This window comes from Bemisia tabaci, chromosome 8 (assembly GCF_918797505.1).
Source record: "Bemisia tabaci chromosome 8, PGI_BMITA_v3".
Lineage (NCBI taxonomy): Eukaryota > Metazoa > Arthropoda > Insecta > Hemiptera > Aleyrodidae > Bemisia > Bemisia tabaci.
In genome coordinates this window covers 9367058-9381782 of record NC_092800.1, presented here as the reverse complement: position 1 = coordinate 9381782, position 14725 = coordinate 9367058, and the positions used below count along the sequence as shown (strand labels likewise).

The following is a 14725-nucleotide window of genomic DNA, read 5'->3' as shown; positions in this document are numbered from 1 at the left end:
TTACACTATCGAAGATCGGAAAACTGTACTGACCGAATTTTGATACGACTTTTAGTTTCCGAGATTTCGAACTTGTAAAATTTTGACGGCATCCACGATAGACCATATCCTACAGTATGGACCTGGTATCGGATACTGGAGAGTAGGGTCTGATTCCGGAAATTGGATTTTCGGACTTGTAAAATTTTTGGGATCAATAGACCATATCCTCCAGTATGGGTCTGGTATCGGAGACTGGTGAGTGTGCGCTTGGAGATTTGTATCCGAACCTTGTGTTTTGGAATAAGCAACTGGGATTGTATATTGCAATTTCAGTTTGATGGATCGAAAACCTGTAAAATTTTCGGAATCATTAGAACATAGCCTCCAGGATGGGACTGGTATCGGTGACTGGAGAGGAGGGTCTGATTCGGGATATTAAAACATTATCTAAGTCCTACGCTGGAAAATATTTTTGGAAAATTCTCCTCCTCCGATCCATCCCAACCCGACACGATTCTTTTACACTATCGAAGATCGGAAAACCGTACGACCCGAATTTTGAGACGACTTTTAGTTTTTGAGAAAATCCAACTTTCACCTAAGTCGCATGCGTATCTTATATGTATATACGAGTTTTTACGCTTGCTCGAATAAATGGGTTGGTGTTTCACTCTTAACAGGTTGTATGTCCGATTGTAAAAACACATCTATGATATATACCTATCTTATGTGTATGCGCGGTTCTGTTCCTTACGTTGTTTTCAGATTGTGTAAAATATTCGGATTTTCGGACTTGTAAAATTTTCGGGATCAATACACCATATCCTCCAGCATGGGCCTGGTATCGGAGACTGGTGAGTAGGGTCTGATTCGGGAAATTAAAAAATTTTCGGAAAATTACCCTCCTCCGATCCGATTCTTTTACACTATGGAAGATCGGAAAACTGTACAGACCGAATTTTGATACGACTTTTAGTTTTCGAGAAAATCCAACTTTCACCTAAGTCGCATGCGTATCTTATATGTATATACGAGTTTTTTATGCTTGTTTGAATAAATGGATTCTTGAGTTTTACTATTCACCGTTTGTATGTCTGATGTTATAAACACGTCTATGACACATACCTATCTTATGTGTATACACGGTTTTCTTCGTGGCCTTCGTAGACTGCGGTCCTCGCTCCGTCCAGAGTTCAAAATTCATCGTGAAATAGTTGTGTGTTCATGGATCGCACAACGATGTAACGACTGGCTCATTAGTTTCTACGGATCAAGGGTATCAGAAAAACTTAAAAATTGCGGGCAGCCCCCCTCGCGAACCGGATTGTTTAGGAAACTTCAGCACAAGCCTACGGGTCCTCACTCTATACGTCCCGAAATCAATGTTCAACGTGAAATATCCGTTGGTTCATGGGTCGCAGAATCATCTGAGGACTCTAATTCACTTGTATGGATCAAGGGTTTCAGAAAAAAACTTGAAATTTCATTGCGGGCAACCCCCCTCGCGAACGGTATGTTTAGGAAACTTCAGCACAAGCCTGCGGGTCCTCACTCTATACATCCCGAAATCAATGTTCAACGTGAAATATCCGTTGGTTCATGGGTCGCAGAATAATCTGAGGACTCTAATTCACTTGTACGGATCAAGGGTGTCAGAAAAACTTAAAATTTCATTGCGGGTTCTCACCCAGCGGTCGTGATGCTTTAACTCCGTTTCCGTGCTGCGGTCCTCGATGGATGCGTCACGAGATGATCAATATTCAACGTGAAATATCTCTTGGTTTGTGGATCGCAGGATAATCTTATGAATCTTATTCAGTTGTATGGAGTAAGCGGTATACTCGATGACTTCGATTATTTAACACAACTTCATATGAGAATGTCCATGGTTGATGATTTCGATACTATACCACAGATAGAAACGTAACATATCAATAATCGATGGTATTTGCTTAATATGTTGAAAACGGTGCGTCCTAGACGATTTTTGACGAGAACAATCCGCTACATTTCGATTATAAATTCAATGAGAGCACTAGGAAGCCTCTAAAACAGTTAGGAAGCCCAAAATCAATCAATCAATAATTATCTTATTGAAATCCACCGTATTGCTTTCAGGGACGTGTCGTAACCCGCGATGGACCGTTCGATCTAACATTTAAGGTAGGGTAAAAGATCGATATTCAGGTCCAAATTACTTCACACTCGATTATTTTACCATAGTTTTAAATATAGTACCTATATAGTAAGAGTATAGATAAATGTGAAACTCCGAAAATCCATCAGGCCTTCACCGATGCCTCCGCGAATAAAGTCAGGGCCAGAAATACAACCAACCTATGAATTTCAATTACACAGAACAATTTACTAATACAATTGTTACGAACCATCGTTTATCAAGCACGTATTTGACTTAGTTTTTGCATAAATTTACTCATTTACTGTGGAAGAACGCTCATTTATACACATTCTGAGCCATATTGGTTAGAATTGGAATCTACAGACTGGCAGTGAAATTTTGGGCGTTAGAAGTTGGTTAGAAGGGTGCGGCTGCACTTTTGGGTCCAAAACCCTCCATGAAGCGATCTGTCCATACTCTCGCTATAAAGGTACTCTAGTTTTAAATAGGAATACATCAATATTCAATTATTTTGATTCATTACCATAGTTTTTTAATAGGAAAACAGCGATGGTCAATTATTCCGATTCTTCACCGTAACATCAAATGGAAAAATCTAATCAGTTGATGATTGCGAATATTTACCGTGATGGACCACCAGACGAGTTTTCTTAACCAAAATTTCACGTAAACCATGATGCGCACACCGAAAATTACCGAAATATGATTCTTGAGATTTAAATTCAAACTACCCGCTCATGAAAGCTCGCAATGCTCCGCGTGATTCACATCACACGCTAAACGTTATCACGATAGTTTCTGCGATATAAAAATCTTGACACTTTGGATCAGCTATAGCAAATTGTTTACAGTTTGAACAACACATGATGGGAAATGAATACTTATTGCTCGATTGAGAAGCTTGCTGAAAGCGTTGTAGTGCTCGATTTGATTGTCGTAGAGCTTTGAGCAGTTCAAATTCCCCGTAACCAATATGTGAAATGAAAACGTTAATATCTTCGTTAGGAGTTGGTTTCAGTAATTTAGTTGCGTGAATCGTGTTCTCCGTGAAGCTCTGGTTAAGAAACACGTATCAGAATGCTTAAATTCGCACCTTATCTAGTGGTCCATTTTAAATGGGAATGTAACAATACTCGATGATTTCGATTACTTACCACAACTTCACATGAGAATGTTAATGGTCGATGATTTCGATAGAAATAAAGGTAAAATATCAATAATCGATGGATTTTGCTCGATATCTGGAAAACGATGCGTCCTACACGATTTCTGACGGCAACACACCCGCTACTTTTCAAATATGAATGCAATGAGACCACCGGAAGCCTCCAAAAAATTTATCAAACCTAAAAGATGTTGAATTTCATTGCGGGAACCCCCCAGTTGCGAAGAACGGTATTGAAAAAGCTCCAGTAGGTACATTGCTTTACGGTCCCCGTCAAAATCAGAACTGAGAACTCAAGAGGGAACTGATGCATTTGATTGTGAGTCAAAATCAGAACTTCATAAAGAACTTGAGATAAAGGATACCGCAGAAGCGGATCATAACTCTAGTAAAGATAAAAAGGGTGATGCGAAGATCCATGTAGAGATGGATAAAAACCATGTTTTGAAGCCCCAAAATCGTGAAAATGATTTTTTTCTTCTTTCTTTAGGATTTTATGACTTATGATTCACTCCACTAGGCTTTCAAGAAGCTTGATTTTCATACGAGAATCCGCGAGATTGAATAGTGTGATCAGTATGAGAAATCAAAAATGCTCATTTTGGACGCGAATCCACGAGAAGTCTCGAGTTCCATAAACTCGTGTTGAGCGCTGTGGAGATAATTAGAGGATTTTATGACCTATGAATCACTCCACTAAGCTTCCAAGAAGTTTAATTTTCATATGAGAATCCGCGAGATTGAATGGTATGATCAGTATTAGAAATGAAATGTGCTCATTTTGGACGCGAATCCACGAGAAGTGTCGAATTCCATAAACTCGTGTTGAGCGCTGTGGAGATAATTAGAGGATTTAATGACTCATGATTCACTCCACTATGCTTCCGAGAAGTTTAATTTTCATACGAGAAGCAACGAGATTGAATGGTGTGATCAGTATGAGAAATGAAATGTGCTCATTTTGAACGCGAATCCAGGCAAAGTCTCGAGTTCCATAAACTCGTGTTGAGCGGTGTGGAGATAATTAGAGGATTTTATAACCTATGGATCACTCCACTAGGCTTCCAAGAAGTTTAATTTTCATACGAGAAGCAACGAGATTGAATGGTGTGATGACTATGAGAAATCGAAAATGCTCATTTTGGACGCGAATCGGCAGGTTAAGTGTCGAGTTGCAAAAATACTCATAAAAGGTCCTGACTACTTGCGCAGCATTGCGCATTACGGTGAATATGAAAAAGCTGATGATAAGGACAGGAAGGAATGCAGTTGAAAAAGTTTAAGACTAAAAACGAAGCTATTTTTGCGTCAACGGATCTGGACGAGTATTATGAAAAGATCAGGGTCAAGATCAATAAAGAGTCATTCGATTTTCACATGAACGGATCCGGGTGGGTGCTGAAGAAGATACAGGGTATGGAGCTACGTGTCAACCGCTATTACGCTTTACATCGAGGAGGAACGTCCGTTAAGGTGCCATTTTCAACGAAACATGCTGTAAATGTAAATAACGGTGAATTAAACGATTGTTTCCTGTACGCAAGGCAATACTTGAAAAGGGTGTTACGATACCTAAAAGGCTCAAAGAATTTGAAATTGACTCATACAAAGAAACTTATATTTACTGATATCTTGAGTGGTCACTATGTGATTCTGATTGGGTAACAGATGAAAACGATAGAAAGAGCACGACAGGCTTCCTATTTCAATTATTTGAAAACTGTACCATTTGTTGGAATACCAAAAGCAAAACTCTATGACTGTCTCATCCACTGAATCAGAGTATATGGCGCTTTTTGAAGCTGTCAGGGAAGCTCTATGGTTGAAATCGTTTCTGAGTAGTATTAATATGACTGCAATAACTCCCATTTTAATTTATGAAGACAACACCGGTTGTATAAGTATTGCAAAGAATCCAAGTAGCCATAAAAGATCAAAACATATGCATGTAAAGTATCATTTTTCTAGACAACAGGTAGAAAAAGGGCTAATAAATGTGAAATATGTTCCAACAGGTGATCAGCTAGCCGATTTACTGACAAAACCGTTGTCCACCATAAAATTACAGAATTTAAGACCAGGGCCGGATCTTCAAAATTAGCAAAATTAGAAATTAGCAAGTCAAAATTCAAGTGGACTCGTTAAAAATTCAAGTGGACTCGTCAAAATTCAATATCCTTCAACGCTCTCTAAGTTTTTTCTTTGATCTCCTCTATCGAGTTGAAACGGATCCTTTTCATCGGAAACGTAAGCTAAGGAAACAGACAAAAGTCGCATGCAGGGAGCTAAATCTGGACTTTAGGAGGATGCGGTATGTAGGATGCTGTGCTTCGTTAAAACCGCTTGCCTGCAATTATTCAGGACGTATTCACCAGACAAAGCGGCCCACAAACGTTGTAAAGTTTCCCTGGTCAATTTCTTCTATAATCGTTGTACCCCGAGGAATATATTCATGATGTCCAGGGTGCCATCCATTTTGAGGACTGTGCTTTTGTCTCAGGGTCGTATCCGTAGATCCAAGACTCATTTTTCCTCATTTGAAGGAAAAATGGATAATGAATCTTCACCCTCGGTTATTTTACGAAAAAATGAAAGGAAACGCGAGCATGGCACTTGACACGGATATTTTGATCAGTTCTTTCTAATGTCTTTCTAATAAAAAGGAGAATAAAGTACAGGCCATTAAAATCTCAATTAATAAAACAATTTTCGATATTTTCCGGACAGACCTCGTACAGTTCCCAATCTCAGGGGACCAGCACATGCTGAGGGGATTTGAACGAAAAATTATTCGAAGAATCTATGGAGCGGTGAAAATCAATGAAGAATGGCGAATTAGGAGCAATGAAGAAATAGAAATGATCCTAGAAAATGAAGACATCGTAAGGTTTATCAAATCGCAAAGGCTGAGCTGGCTAGGTCATGTACAAAGAATGAAAGAAGAAAGGATGCCGAAGAAGGTGCTGAAAGCTTCAGTATTGTCAGCAAGAAAGAGAGGAAGACCTGGGCTTCGGTGGCTAGACGGAATTGAGCAAGACCTGAAGAAAATGCAAATAAAAGGATGGAGTGTAAAAATCAAAGATAGAGGGATGTGGAGAGGGATTGTTATGGAGGCCAAAGCCCACCCGGGGCTGTAGCGCCGCTAGTAAATAAGTAAGTAAGTAAGAATTCTGTTTTCTCCGATTGTATGTTTCATACGTGTGAAGTACGTACGGGTCGCTAGTCTTTCATAATGTTGCAAAGGACAAAATGTGTGGCAAAGCAGATAGTGAAATGAGCAATGCTAAAGTAGGTGGCGAGTGATACATTGGGGGAAGGGGAAGGGGGTTCAGCGTCAGATTATGGTGGATATGAAGGATAATTAATAAATATTGGACGCAGTAGGTAATGTGTGTAAACCTTAACTATATCAGTGATTATCTAAGTATAAACAAACATATGCAACTTAAACTAAACACTTTTACTCTAAGCCATCCCTAGGGGATTTTTGCGTTTAAATGGCTTAATCAGAGACTACGGTTGCCAGCTCGAAGGGCTTGCGCCTTCTAAGCCTCCGTAGTTCCTCACTAGAAAGGGAGGAAATCAAAACGAACCAGGGAGAGCAACCTAGCTAATGTCCAAAATGACCCCTCCTTCTGGGTTCAGTCGTGCGGTATTCCATAAGCGTTCAGGCAAAACTAACTTCAAAGCTTCAATCTTCTCGGAGAGAGCGGCGATGGACAGCACTTCCAAATTATTACTTCTTACGGGTTGTTCTTCATTTGTTCTCGGTCCCTCTTCTTCCTCTCTCCTCTCTGGTCTCACCCAATGTGGAAACTGCCAATTGTGTCCTCTCTCTTCTTCCTCTCCTTCCTCCGTTTCTTCATCGATAACTTCCCATTTGTAGGTTGGTGGTGGCCGTATTGCCCTATACAGCCCCTCCAATGCTTTATCTTTTATGTTTCGAGCGAATGATACCCTACAAAAGGGACAGGTTCGCATGCGCTTCCGGCATGGTTCGCAAATCCTATGCCCGTTCCGGCATAACTCGAATGGTGGCTCTGCTGTGTTTAGGCAAATGGGACATTCTACGACTTCATTCCACCTTTTAAGAACCCGACTCCTGTATGACTGTGGTCGCTGCATGCTGAAACAGTTCCCGAAGAAAACGAGGGTTAGGTTGGCATGAAACTACTGCTAAAATTTTTAGGGAAAGGAGTGGGAGATGGGAGAAGGGGTTTTTGTTTTTTTTTCCCTTTTTTCACGATCTATATTTTTTATAATGGTAAAATGATTTTTGTAGCACAGATCATCAAATGCCAGTGTAGCAGTTAATGCATAATCTGAATGTCTTTTCAGGCCTCGGTACTTAGCATTCGGATCGTTTTCCTTTTTACCGAAGGGAGTTGCAGCCTCGACCTTATCAGGACCAGATTTGTGAAGTTCGTTTTCGGAGGGGTAGGGGACGAGGGGTTGTCTTGATAGGGCAGGTAGAGGGAAGTCATCCTTTGAGCCAGTCGGAAAGGGAGGATCATCTTGTAAAGGGGGCGGGAGGGAGAGGTCATCCTTTGAGGGGGTTGGGAGGGGCAGAAACCCTTTTTTCTCCATTCTAGAAAGTCAAGGTTAAGGGGACATTATTGGAAACGGGTACAATTTGATTACAGGCCTCCTGACCATTCTCGTGGCAGTCATTACCTCAGCCACCCTTACATGCCCATCAGGGTCTGGGAAAATTTTGGTAATTCACCCTCTCTTCCATGTGAGCGGGGGTGCCTGCGCATTGTGAATCAAAACTAACGTTCCTTCCCGTATACTTCTGGTAACTTCTAACCACTTGGACCTCTCTTGCAACGTGTGGAGATTTTTAAAATGCCATCTTCCGCCAAAAGCCTGTGCAAAGAACTCGACGTACGTCCACTGCTGCGAAAAAGGGGGGTTTTCAATAGCGTACCTCTTTCCGGAAGAGAACTTGGAGAGTTGGAACTGAGTAGAAAAATCTTCAAATTTAAGAACAAATTAAACTTTAATGAGAACTTAGGCACTTAGCAGCATATATAGACAATATTGCTTTACCTATAATGTAAAAAAGTTATTTTAATAGGTAGATAAATTATTTTAATAGTCAAAATGAGACAGTTGTAGTGACAAAGTAATAATTGGGTACGTAAAAATTTAATTTTTTAGAACAAATTCCTAATTCTAAATTTTTTTTAAGTAGGTAATATCAAATTGGCATACAACGACTGAATTTCAATACATCTTGGAAGAGAACCTACGTACTATGAGTTGGGCCGTCCCAACTCTTCCACCAGTGCATTGTCCCAACTCAGACTGGAAGGTCCTTTCGCGTAAATATTGATGGTGAGAATTTGAGGTTAGGAATATGGAAGAAAACGCAAAGGGAACTAATGACAGAAGATCTGCCCTTAACATTGGTACAAAAACATCAGCAAAATGTTTAAATCTCTGAGAACCACACGTCATTTTCTAAAAAAAAAATACGAGCTTTTAGGCTCCAAAAAAAAAAACAATCCCACCTGAAAAGTGCAAAACACGGCCAATCGCTCCCGTTTCAAGGTCTGTTTACTTGGATGCCTCGGGGTACCACCACACCAAAAATCGACGTTCTGCTACCAGCTGTCATATGAAAAAAACTAAACTGTCCCAACTTAAACCCGTCCCAACTCAGCCACATCTCCCCTACTGTCGCATGCGCTAGCCAGCCCCCCGCGCGCATCAAGCTATTCGGATCTAAAAATGGTGTCAGCCGCTTTACCGCGTTAAATATTGATGGTCAACGTTCGCCTTTTTCTATCGAATCGAACACTGCGAGGTCAACGACGCACTGACGAGACCGTGTATTGTGAATGTAAAAAGCCATTCGAACGAGTTTAAGTTTTTTGATCTGCCCCAAGCAAAACATTATCAGATTCTTAAAGAAAAGTGCTACGTAATTATTTAAGCGAAGAAAGGAAAAATGTTGTCAATTTAAAGGTATTTCGGGGCTAAAATACCCAAATCACCGGCATTATAAATCCCGTTATATTATTGAATAGAAATTGACTCTATATAAATGCAATTGCATTGAGTATGTCTAGATTTTGTCATTTTAAACGTATTTCCATGGCTGACCAGTTCGGAACTGTTGAAGCTAATTAAGCTTCAACCTGACTTGTTTTCGTGTTAACAGAGTTCTACATACATTCGCATTGTAATGCTATAAACCCGTGTGAATAAAGTCATATCCACAGCATTATTATGAATATTATTATTAAACAAGTGAATAGTTATTCAATAGTTCTGATTGTTGCTAAATGTACGCAACAAAATGGTGACCCCGATGTGATTAAAAAAAAATAATGAAAAATCTTCTTGAAACTTGTTCTAAAAGAAGTTAACCTAAAAAGTTCTTGTGAAAATTCGACTTTACGGAGTGATGATTTTTTTTGTTCAATAATTTTCTATGAACATGGTTATGCAAGTTGTCTAGTACCTCCAAACCGTTCATAAAATTTGCTTTGACGATTAATGTGAATTGCGCAAGTGGTCTAGTACCTCCGTAGTTCATTTAAATTCAGACTTAACCTTGCAATTCATAGATCAATTGAAAAATTGATGTGAGTTGCATGGAATAAGCATAAATTATCGGAATTCATAGTAATTCCAAGATGCATACAATGCATAAATTATCAGAATTCATAGTAATTCCAAGATGCATACAATGCTGAATTATCGGAATTCATAGTAATTCCAAGATGCAAACAATGCATAAACCATCGGAATTCATAGTAATTTCAAGATACATACAATGTGTAAATCATCGAAATTCATAGTGATTTCAAAATGTTTACTATGCATAAATTATCGAAATTCATAGTAATTTCAAGACAAAGTGTGTATGTACTCCTGTAAAGACTATACACACCTTGTAAATCGAGTTCATGTAATGGTCTTGCCCCACCATGTCTCACAAAAAGACCTAACTATGTCATATGCGCGAAAGTGCATTTAGGCAAAAAAGACCTATCTAAGCGCGAAAGTGCATTTAGGCATAGAATACCAGCGGGTGGACGGAGTGAAGAAAAAAATGAAGCGCAGATGAAAACGAATGAAGCAGAAACCTCAAAAAAAGGACCTATAGAGGAATTGAAATGTGGAAGGAGAACGTGGAATATCATCTGCCCAGATTTGCGAACTCTATGGAAACATCTTCCGAAACAAGCTCACCTGAGGCCTTGTCTCCACGAGCCGTTTCGCGAGATTTGTCCCAGGGAAAAATCCCACTTAAGAAGTTGGGAAAAATATTGAGTTAATCAATATTTTTCCCAGTACAAAGTATGGTACCTGTACCCATAGAACCCACTGAGAGAAGAAAAATAAGTGAAAACGAATTTTGCGATATTTTATTCATAACTACATTGTTCATGTTTGTTTCGTTAAAAAATGTGTCTAAATGTCAATTGAGTGCAGTTATTTTTTTAATCCCGGTCAAATACTTGACTTTAACTAATTTATCTCCCCGCGCAAATTAGTCGCAAGACTACAAAGAGCCCCATCCCGTGGAGACGGTAACTGGGAAAAATCCCAGAAGTTTCACTCCTGCGATTCGAACTTGGGAAAAATCCCATGAAAACGTCCAGTGGAGACAAGGCCTGAGATAAGTGAAATAAAAGCTTGGTATACCAGTCGTACCGACTTGATTTTTAAATATTATTGAAAGAAACAGGTGCATTAAGGAACCTAGAGACCAGACAGTAATCTGACAAATGTTTGTATCATTTTCAATTTGCTCATGTAAAGTAGAGAGAATGCAGGTACGTGGCTTGAGTTGCGATGTATCGATTTTTAGGCCAATTGGACTTATGGTACAGAATCGATTGTTAAGGTGTTTCCTGCGAGCACCCTGTTTGTCGATCCTTTTCAATGGGTATGAGTTTCATAACGATCGATGAATCGGGGGGCACGCCACGCCACTGGAGAATGAGCATGATGGAGAAATGAAACAAGTTGAATATACATGGATTTGTATGTAACTTATCATTGTCACGGATTAATTATTATGAACTTTGGTGTATTAACACACACGGTTAAAATAATGCAAAAAACTAAAATAAAAAATCTTCTAAAGATTAGATCTTCCAAACTTTTCTGGGGGATATGAAGAGTGGCAGAGCTCCAAGAGAAACAGAGCGCTTCGACAGTATACAAAATGAAGTGAATTTGATAAGGTGCATTTTATATTATTATTATTTTGTCTTATGATTGTTCACCTATGGCTCAACAAACGGTTTGTGCCTAAAAAGACGGTTTTCGGAACTGTGCCCAATAACAGTTTCCTTGAACTGTCCAAAAACAGTTTAAATTTTCAGACTGCCAACATAACGTTGGTAAAACGTTGAATCGGGTTGGCGACTTGATTTTTAGCTAGGTGAAAATTATATCATATGTTTTCATTGCATTGTTGCCAAAGTCGCAACACTAAAAGCAAGTTTAACATATATGAATTTAACTTACTGCTGTACAACTTATTACTGTCTTAGCGTCGGCTTCTCGAAAAAGAGACAATAGTTCTGGATCCCGGCAAGCGGCCGCCGGGATTACTCACGCTTCATTAAGCATTTCACAGTCACGCTAGGATTCGTCCAATTTTCAAAAAAAAATTTTCGTGTGTACTTAGCAATTTTTTTCTTACTCTTCGTTAAAACACGAATTAAAAGAGGTCTCATTCATATAAATCGGCCGAATTGAAGAGAAGTTACAGTATTCGAAATCTGAAGAAATCAACGAAACCTCGAAATTCTCCAAACACAAAATAAAATGAAAGGGAAAAAAAGAAATGTAAAAATTAGAATTAAAAAAATTCACCTCAGAATTTGACTAGTAATTCCATTATATAACGGAGAAAAAATTGGGAGTAATTACATAAAAGTAGCCTCTTGCAAGGGGCTTCATTGTAAGAATTTTGACCTTAGTATATAGGTCAAATAGCAACAGTCTTCCCTACAATACACAGTGTTCCTCAACGAGTTAAACATGTTTTATATATCCAAATAGAATTTTTTTTATATTTTTAACTATGGCGTTTCTTGAGACGTTTAAGCAAAAAAAAAAAAAAAAAAAAAAAAAAAAAAAAAAAAAAAAAAAATCCGTCGAAATTCGGGAACGTAAAGGCGCTTTAAAAGTTTTCTGGGGCTATAATAGCTAAATTACCGGTAGTAAATCACGTTAAATTATTAAAAAGAAATTGACTCCATAGTTTAATGTCTTAGTTTCTTAAATACGATCATTTTAAACACTCATACATTTATACCACTAGTTTTACCCATGAGGTGATTTCCTGAGAGCCAATAATATCACGAATTTCTCATAGAAGCCTTCAAAAATGGCTTGCTTTTTGGGCAACCGATTCGACCGTCAAACCGGGGTTTGAAATGAAGCTGATAATAACATAAACCTCTGAGAAGAATTTTGAGATAGACATGGCTTCTGTTCAGCATGTCGATGCATAAGCATTTTCACACGTAGAATCTAATTTTCAGGTCTGGGAGTGGACATATTTTGATTTTTTCGATTTTATACGGAAAATTGATGGTTCTTCGGGATTCAAGTTACTCGAAATTGTTTCTTGAAAAATAAATGCACCCAAAATGACTATAGCATATTGACTTTTACATATGTGCACTCATGATATTGATGCGTAAATTCAACGAGTGGGCACATCGACCTAGTATATCAAGTTTCTGCGATACTTAACAGCAAATCGGTAGATCTTCGAGATGTAGATTTCTTACTTTCAATTCATGGATGAATTAAGCATAGTCATGATTGAACTTATTTCCATGGCAGACGAAAACTGAATGTTGGTGATCACGTCCGGATCTCGAGACTCAAAGCCATGTTCGAGAAAGGATACACACCGAATTGGAGCACGGAAATTTTCAAGATTGTCAGCGTCAATCCCACCGTTCCGATCACGTACGATCTGAAAGACGCACACGATACGATCATCAAAGGAAAATTCTACCGCGAAGAACTCCAACCCACCAACTATAAAGATACTTTCCTGGTGGAGAAAATTCTGCGTCGCAAGAAAAACCAGGTCTTTGTCAAATGGTTGGGTCTGGACGCCAGTCACAATAGTTGGATCGATAGTAAGGATTTCGTATAAATAATATGCAACGTGTTTGCGTTTTTTAAACGTGTTTGCGTTTTTTAAACGTGTTTGCGTTTTTTAAACGTGTTTGCGTTTCTTAAACGTGTTTGCGTTTTTTAAACGTGTTTGCGTTTTTAAACGTGTTTGCGTTTCTTAAACGTGTTTGCGTTTTTTAAACGTGTTTGCGTTTTTTAAACGTGTTTGCGTTTTTTAAACGTGTTTGCGTTTTCGAAACGTGTTTGCGTTTTCTAAACGCGAACTGTTTGAAACTGTAACTGTAACTGTAAATATCCAATAAAAATTTTTGATTCGTCAAACGGAACATTGCAATATCCATTCCAAGCGCACACTAGTACAAAATTTGAAATTACCGAATCAGACCCTAATCTCCAGTATCAGATACCAGGCCCATACTGTAAGATACGGTCTTCCGAAGCCGAAAATTTTTACAAGTCCGAAATCTCGAAAACGAAAAGTCGTATCGAAATTCCATCCGTACAGTTTTCCGATCTTCGATAATGGAAAAGAATCGAAACGATCCGCGGCGGATCGGACGAGGGTGATTTTCCGAAAAATTTTCAATTTTCCCGAATCAGACCCTAATCTACAGTATCTGATACCGACACATATGGAAAGATACGGTCTCTCGAAACTGAAAAATTTTACAAGTCCGAAAATACGAATTTATTGCACAATCTGGCAACATTGTATCGAAAAAATCAACTAATTTCTCGCCGCATCTGGCAACACTGTAAAATGCAATGTTGCAAAATTTCACCAATAAATAAATCATTTATTTACGTGCCCCGTTCGGCAACGCTGCTGCGCCATCTTGAAAAATACACCATTGCATAACCCGAAAAATGAAGGGGCATTAATACACGATTGCATAACCCGCATATTGAAGGGGCAACATGCAATACTTTCTTTTTACAGCGTTGCCATATTGAACAATAATCCCTATACAACGCTGTAATTTAATTCCTATTTTTCGGCACAATCATGCAACGCTGTTGGATAATTTACTGCGCTCAAGTCGCCATTTTCATACTACTCAAGTTCAAAAGAGGGTTAATGGTTGTAAATGATGAATAGGTAAAACTAAAATTTAGAGCGAAAAATTACAATTTTAATTTAAAATTCATTCATTTTCTTGAGGTAAAGGATTTTCACTCTTCCTTTTTTTCCATTTTAGCTCCACGTAAAAGTTTTAACAGAGAAACGGAAACTTTTACACAGAAACATAGAGATTAATAACACTGAAACATAAATCGCACGAATTTCGCGGACTATTTCTGATGCAGAT

General features: G+C 38.6%; 1 protein-coding gene across 2 annotated transcripts in view; it reads left to right on the top strand.

Annotated features, from left to right (window-relative positions):
* LOC109038729 (cholesterol transporter ABCA5) overlaps positions 1-14725 on the top strand; it is a 109669-nt gene that overhangs the window by 44690 nt on the left and 50254 nt on the right. The gene's annotated exons all lie outside the window — the stretch shown is intronic.